We start from the raw sequence: 7,554 nt of genomic DNA, 5'->3' as shown, positions 1-7,554 counted from the left end.
TTTAATCACAAGATCCCAAGGTGATTTTGTGACAATCCAGAGAAGAACGGTGGCATATTCTTACACCGACTGGATTATTTCTTTACCATGTAACTTTAGGCAAATCCTTTACTTTGTAAAACTGAAATTGCTCCTCTGAAAGTGGGCATAATCCCCGCCAGTTCAGGGTCTGCTGGAGGATCCGATGAAACGGATGGTCTGAAAGTTGTGACGCACATTTTGAAGGCTCAGGGGAAATGAGCACCAATCCAGGAAACGCCAGGGGCCGGGAAGGTCCCCTGGACCGCCAAGGCCGCCCGCCTGTAGCTGCCTCCACTGTCACTGTGGACAGACAAAGCCCTGCGGCAACTCCCGTTCATTCCAGTGCTGGGGAGTTGGGCACCCCGTGGAGAGCCACTCCGAGATATTTGCAGCTGTGAGAGCGCACCAGCCTCCCCCTGATTCCCTGACCCCCTCCCTTCCGCCACGCCACGGCAGCAGAGGACCACGGGACCTGAACAAATGAGGCAGGGAGGGATGGGGGATTCCCTAAGGGAGGGTGAGGCAGGTCCCAGTGCCCAGGCCTTGGGCGCTGTCCAGCGATGAAAGCAGGCTGCCAGATAGCAGCTCTTGCAGCATCCTGAGAACTGTCACCTTGGAACTTTCTAGCCCAACAAATCTCCTTTACATAAAGTATTGAAGGTATCAAAAGTTAATATGGGGCGGGCCAGGGTGGCTCAACAGGCAGAGTTCTCACCTGCCATGCTGGAGACCTGAGTTCGATTCCTGGTGCCTGCCCATGCAAAAAAAAAAAAAAAAGCTAATATGGCGTTGTCAAACCAGTTGTGTTCCACAGGACTCCACCCCTTGGAATGTTTGAGAAAAAAAAAGGTGTGTGTGTGTACCTGAGGTCTGGTAAGTTTGGGAGAAGCTGCACAACTAGCCCTTTTCTGGAGGAGGAGAAGAGGAATCCTGGGTAACTCAAGCACTTTCCAAAGTAATTTGAGGAAGGAACTTTTTCTTTCCAGTCTTGCTTATTACTACACTGCAGTTCCACTAAGAACATCTCTGAAACGCTATCATTTTTTAAATTGTAATGTTTAATTTAATATCCATAAAGCAATAGAGCGCAGCATAGCATGCTGTCATGGGTTGAATTATGTCCTGCAAAAAATTATGCTGAAGTCCTAACCCCAGTTACCTGAAAATATAGCCTTATTCAGAAATAGAGCCGTTACAGGTGGAATTAGAGTTAAAATGAGGACATAATGGACTCAGGTGGCCCTTAATCCAAGAAGACTGGTGTCTTTATAAGAAGAGAAGAGACCCAGAGAGATAGAGAGAAGAACGCCATGTGGCAACAGAGGCAGATATTGGAGAATGCCAGGGAGCATTCTCTGGAAGCCAGGAGAGAGGCATGGGACAGATTCCTTCCAGCAGACTTCGGGGGAACCTGGTCTTGCTGACACCTTGATTTCAGACTTCTGGCCCCTGGAACTGTGAGAATATAAGTGTCTGTTGTTTAAATCCAGCCAGTCGGTAGTACTTTAGTATGACAGTTCAAGCAAACCAAGACCCGTAATTTTGTAGATGTGTAATGCTTGAGCAGGGAAGCTCCTTGAGTACCGGAACGGTGTTTTTTTTTTTTATTCCTCAGCACTTAGCATGATGCAAAGCACTGAGAAGACTTAGGAATCAAAATAGAAGTCCCCTTATTTTTTGGGGGGGAGGCATGAAAGAAGATATCCTCCATCTAGATCAAAAGGACGTAAAGAATCCATCCTTAAATGGGTTTTATGTGATGGAAATGTACATTCAAATAACTTATTGTGGCGATTACTGAATTTGCTAAGTGATGGAAAGAGCAAGGCAATCCTAAAAAAGACTTTCTACATAAGAATGCTGTCCAGTTAGTCTCCTCCTCCATCACAGTTTCCCAAAATTTGGTAAATATCACGTTTCAATATTTCTTAACAAAAAAAAATTCTTTTTTTAAAAGGTAAGTGCCATGATGGATTAAAGAAACCAAAAAAAAAAAAAAACACAGGTAAGTGCCAGTGTTGTTTTGTATAAAATCATGTAGGAGTTGAATCGTGAACAGAACAGTCTATAGAGACTTGAGCTTTAGCATTTCAAAGTTTATAGTGCTTACTTATCAAACTGCTGGCAAAGTAGAAAAATATATTCTAGGTATTTTGATTGTTCTAAATCATAGCTGGTTGCTTGGCCTCATGACCCAGATTTCTCCAGTGTCCTGAGAGAGGTATTTTGAATCTGTAAAGCTACCAGAAACACAGGAAGGGAAAGAGAAAGACACCTTCCAAGCTACATATGGAAACTCACATGCGAATGATGGCAAGTTTCCTCAAGGAGAGAGTCCTAGGAAAGCAGCGTAACTTTGAAGTGACCCACAAACGTCACCCTTTAAAGAGCATTCTCCTTCTCACCCAGATTGTATTTCCCATAATTGGAAATAAAAGCCCTGCGGGTTCAGCTCAAGTGAATGATTTGCCATAGTCACAAGACCAAAGTGGCTAAATATTCCTAACAAACTCATATATTTATTGAGACTGCTTTCAGAGGTTTTTTTCAAACTTGGCCTTGGAAGGATGAGAGAAATATAACCTGGAAGCGAAATTCAGCTTTTCTAGGGCTCAGAAAGAGATTTGTCATAAATTGCTCTATTAACAAAATGTCATTTGTTACAGTCCCAGGGAAGGAAGGAATTCCACAGGCAAAAGCATTTCCTAAAAGACTATCCCAAGGACCCTGTCAGTTTCTCATTAAATCTCGGGGATGACTATTCCATTTTAATCATTCCCTCTGTCCTTTTTAATCTTTTATTACATTATTTTCAAGTCTGTTTTTTGCATGCTGATAATAAATGAGCAATATTATCTTTAGTCTCAAATTCAGAGTTAGCATGTCTTCATTATCCTAACATTTTTCATAGGACTTTCTGCACTGTATTTAGGGGAGGATTTATATAGATACAAATATAGACATTTACATAGAATCTTTCAAACAATGGTAATTAGCACTGCCTTTGATGCTAAATAATTTATGCTATCATAGCAATATTTGTATGACAAACCCCAAATTCTGAGAAAAAAATCCAAAGGAGGCATAGACTTTAAGAGCATGGTAGATTTGGGAAAGGTATTTGTGCCAGTTTGAAAGGATGTATGTACCCTAGAAAAGCCATTTTTTAATCCTAATCCCATTTTGTAAAGGCAGCCATTTCTTCTAATCCCTATTCAATACTGTATGTTTGAAACTGTAATTAGATCATCTCCCTGGAGATGTGACTCAGTCAAGAGTGGTTGCTAAACTGGATTAGGTGGAGACGTGCCTCCACCCATTCCAGGTGGGTCTTGACTAGTTTACCGGAATTCTATAAAAGAGGAGACATTTGGAGAAAGCAGGAGATTTGGAGGGAAGAATGACATAGCCACGAGATAGCCACAACAGAGAATGCCGCAGAACCACGAAGCAGAGAGTCCGCCAGCCAACAACTTTTGGCAATGAAGAAGAAAAATGCCTCCCGGGGAGCTGGAGAGGAAGCTAGCAGATGATGCCGGGGTTCCCCATGTGCCCTTCCAGCCGAGAGAGAAATCCTGACCATGCTCGCCATGCGCCTTTCTACTTGAGAGAAATCCTGAACTTCATGGCTTTCTTGCATCCAGATATCTTTCCCTGGATGCCTTAGCTTGGGACATATTCTCGGTCTCAGAACTGTGAACTAGCAACTTATTAAATTTCCCTTTTTAAAAGCCATTCCATTTCTGATAGATTGCATTCTGGCAGCTAGTAAACTAGAACAGAATTTAACATCTTGAAGTCTCGGTTTTTCCATCTGTTAAATAAAAAGGAGATAATAATAATAGAACCTACAACACAGAGTGTGGTAAGAATTAAAAGAGGATGTATTTTTATATCTTGGCCTAATAAACGCATCTAATATTATATGAGTGTCTATGCATTTTCTAATTGAATTCATCCAATCCATTCTGTTTGGTTTGAGCATTTACATGAAAATTCAAATACAGTTTACAAATTATCATTAAATACATTCCAAACTTATATTCACCCTTCATTATTGGGCTTTCAAACAGGAAAAAAGACAAAAATAAGGAAAAAAAACAGGAAAAATGTATATATTTTTCTCCATCAGTAATTTTTGTTTTATTATGCTACATAATAAAATTAAATTAAAATATCAACAATTTTCCTATCTTAAAAGTGTCCCATTTGGGCCATGGTGGCTCAGCAGGCAGAGCCTCGCCTGCCATGCCGGAGACCTGGTTTGTTTCCCAGTGTCTGCCCGTGCGAAAAAAAAAAAAAAAACTGAATAAAAAAAAAGTGTCTCATTTTTTTTCTTTCCCCTTTTTGTACATCAAGGAAACTTCACTGCTTAGTAGTTATAGATTCTATGGGAAACTTTTACACAATTATTTTGGTAAAAATAAACACAGAGAACCTTCTGAGTCTTTAACTTCCTATTTTATATCTGATGGAATTTCCCCCAAGATTTCAGATCAAATATCAAAAAAAAAAGGCACACAATAAGTTTTCATGATATGTATCCATTAAGGAATAACAATTTATTGCCAAAGTGTCTATCAGAGTACCTACACACCACCAGTCCTTAATAGTAAATGATTGCCACCAGGTTGCTTTTCAGGGGAGACCACTCACTCACATGGATGCTTCCAAAGTCCCAGAAATCATGCAATCTGCTCAGATCCAGGAGGACCCTGATGACGAGAAAATTGTTTTATGGTAGGGTTGTTTGTGTGGGAGCAAACCAAATTGGAAAAAAAAAGTGTAGTAGATTCTCAGCATTTTGCAGCTGATACCTCAGGGTAGTTCTATCCATGATGAACCTGAAACCAAAATGCTACCAGATTTGATTCTTATAAATTGATTGAGCAATATCAGCAACAAAAAGTCAGAGAACCCAACTGAAAAATGGGCAAAGATCTTGAATATCTAACGACCTTAGCTACCTGAGCCCTGGGAACAACCAAATTTACTTCTGCAGAGGAGCCTGCAAAGCTGAATTTTTGGCAAGCCCATCCAATGAGCCTATCACACCTTAAAATTTGAGAACTGCTGCTTCAGAGAGAGTGATAACACTTAGAAGCAAATTGCTACAGAAAGAGTCTGTCTGTTTTAGAGTCATGGACCCAAGATGACCCTGGTTCAGACCCTATCAGAAGCAGTTAGGCAGTTCCAGGAGGTTGGCTTCTGGAGATTATATCCAAGATGACCTGTGGTGATGGAGCAGGGACTTGCAAGCCAAACATCCTTTGTAACCGTAAACACGTTTCTTACCCAAGTTGTCCTCATAAATGGACGTGAAGCTGCTTTTCAAGTCTGTTAAAAAAAAAAAAAAAGCAAGCATAATTCCTAGCACATCACCATTCAGTAAATGGCAGCAGCTGGCGTTGGAGCCATCCTTTCCCTAGAACCTAGCACAGGAAAAGTAAGGAGTTTTGGGGATTTGTCATAGGAAGAAGAGGGAAGCCAGTGCAGTCTTGTACTAAAAAGATTAATTCCATTCTCTAAAATTGAGGTGTTTAGGGGCATGCTTGTCAGGCCTGGGGGTAGGGTTTTGTTCCAATGAGAGAGACATTAACGGCAGCTCTTTGCAAGTTATTTCACCTCTGTTGGCCTTGATTCTTTCTGTATATCTGACTTTCATTGCTGCCAGGGCTCTTGGAGCACACGCCTACCCTTGGAGATGATGGAAACCCAGCCCCAGCTGCACCACCGCTGCTCACAGGTGGAGTGTGCTCTTCAGTGCTGAAAAAGCACACTCCACCTTCTTCTGAGAGGTAAATGTTGCTCAGGAGCCTGGGTTGGCCTCCATCCAACTTCCTCATCACACAAAGCCACTGAGAGACGAATATCCAAGTAGTTCAATTATGACAAAGATAGCCTTGTGAAGTCAGACCTACAGAAACTAGTAACTAAACGTGGTAGTGCTTCCTTGCCAAAAATCACACCTGAGCCCCCTGGTGGAAATGAGCCTCTGGCGTTTCCTAGAAGCAGTGTGTTGTTTCCAGGAAATGAAGCTAGTGCCCCCATGCCACAGGAGGGTGAAGGCTTTCCTTCAGTCACTGCAGAGTTGTGAATGATGGTTGTTCAACAAAGATTGGAGATGGTCTGTCCCTGCCAAAACACAGAGCCAGAGCAGAAACATCTGAGAGCAGCTCCACAGTGTGGGATGAGTTAGCCACAGAGGTAGACAAAGTCCAGAAGCCACCAGCTATATGGACAGCAGTGTCCTTCTAGATGGCAACAGAATCAGCCAATGCCAGTGAGCCAGTTCTTCGGAAATGTCATGCAGGACCTTCCACCAGTACCTTCGTCTTGTCCTTCAACAAGCAGCTGAGAGTTCAGAAAAATGCATTTCAAAGCAAAAGATGATGGTGATGCAGAAATGTAGATAATAAAATCAATAAAATAATTTCTTTGCTTATGTAGTCAGATAACAATTCAACCATTTAGCACATTACAGGATTCATATAAAATGTATTCTCAAGAGAACTGATTCTTAATCAAGAACTGATTACAACAAATAATGCAAAACACAAAATAAACTGGGACAGATTTATTTTAACTGCTGTAATAATCGTTGAGATTGTAAAGCTGCTGTCTCCATGTTGCTGTATTTTCTTATATTTGTATGTATATATATATAAAATGATGGTTTGAGTCAGTTGAAGGGGGTAGGATTAATTAGTGGGTACCTTTTTAAATACAAGTCTTCACTTAAATAGCTTTAAAAATCTTCACTTAAATTTTAAAGCTATTTAAGTGGATTTAGTTTTGAAAAAAGAAAAAGGTTGTTGAATCCAAATGTTACCATTTCTCTATCAAAATTACAGCAGGGAATTGTAATGAAAAGTTACAACAAGGTTGACCTTCAATCAGTGGGACCCTTTAGGTTGCATTTACTTCCCTGCTGTAATAGGAATCTGACAAGAAGGTTGACAGGTATTCCAGGTGGGCCTTGAGGGGTACATTGGAAGAAGTGGGCCTAATAGTGCAGGATGGTAAACAAAGACTTTCCTGAAAGCCTCATTCTGAAACACCCTGCCCACCATCCTCATAAAATCCTTCTATTTATCCAGCCTGAACGCATATGTTGCAGTATAAAGCAAAATAGATCCTACCCCTTGGTGCATATGATTTAATTTGTTTTGACCAGAGGCTAAAGCTTTCTCAGGTATGTTTAGGGCAAATTTATTTATTGAGACTGATAATGTGTAGTGACCTATAAATATCATGCCCAACAAAATATTAGATATTCTCACATGTCTTTTGTGAGTCTAATATAGGAATAAGCAATAAATTGGCCAAAGGCTGAACACCAGTTTGATAACTGAACAGGGCTGGGCAGAGTTGGAGGGTAAGGAGCTGTGAGAGACTAAAAAAAAAAGGATGGATGAGAAACACAAATACAAAGAACTAATTAGAAAAATGTGATTCAGACAAGAGAAGATGGTGAAAGTCAGAGTCAAGTCTGACCAAGGAACCCGAGGATCAGAAAGCTTCGGAAGTCAT

General features: G+C 40.9%; 1 pseudogene; it reads left to right on the top strand.

The window, feature by feature from the left end:
* Positions 1-236: 236 nt before the first annotated feature.
* On the top strand, positions 237-6,433 carry LOC143668982 (UPF0688 protein C1orf174 pseudogene; annotated as a pseudogene).
* Positions 6,434-7,554: the final 1,121 nt, after the last annotated feature.

This window comes from Tamandua tetradactyla, chromosome 25 (genome assembly GCF_023851605.1).
Source record: "Tamandua tetradactyla isolate mTamTet1 chromosome 25, mTamTet1.pri, whole genome shotgun sequence".
Taxonomy (NCBI): Eukaryota; Metazoa; Chordata; class Mammalia; order Pilosa; family Myrmecophagidae; genus Tamandua; species Tamandua tetradactyla.
This window is presented reverse-complemented; position numbering and strand designations above follow the sequence as displayed.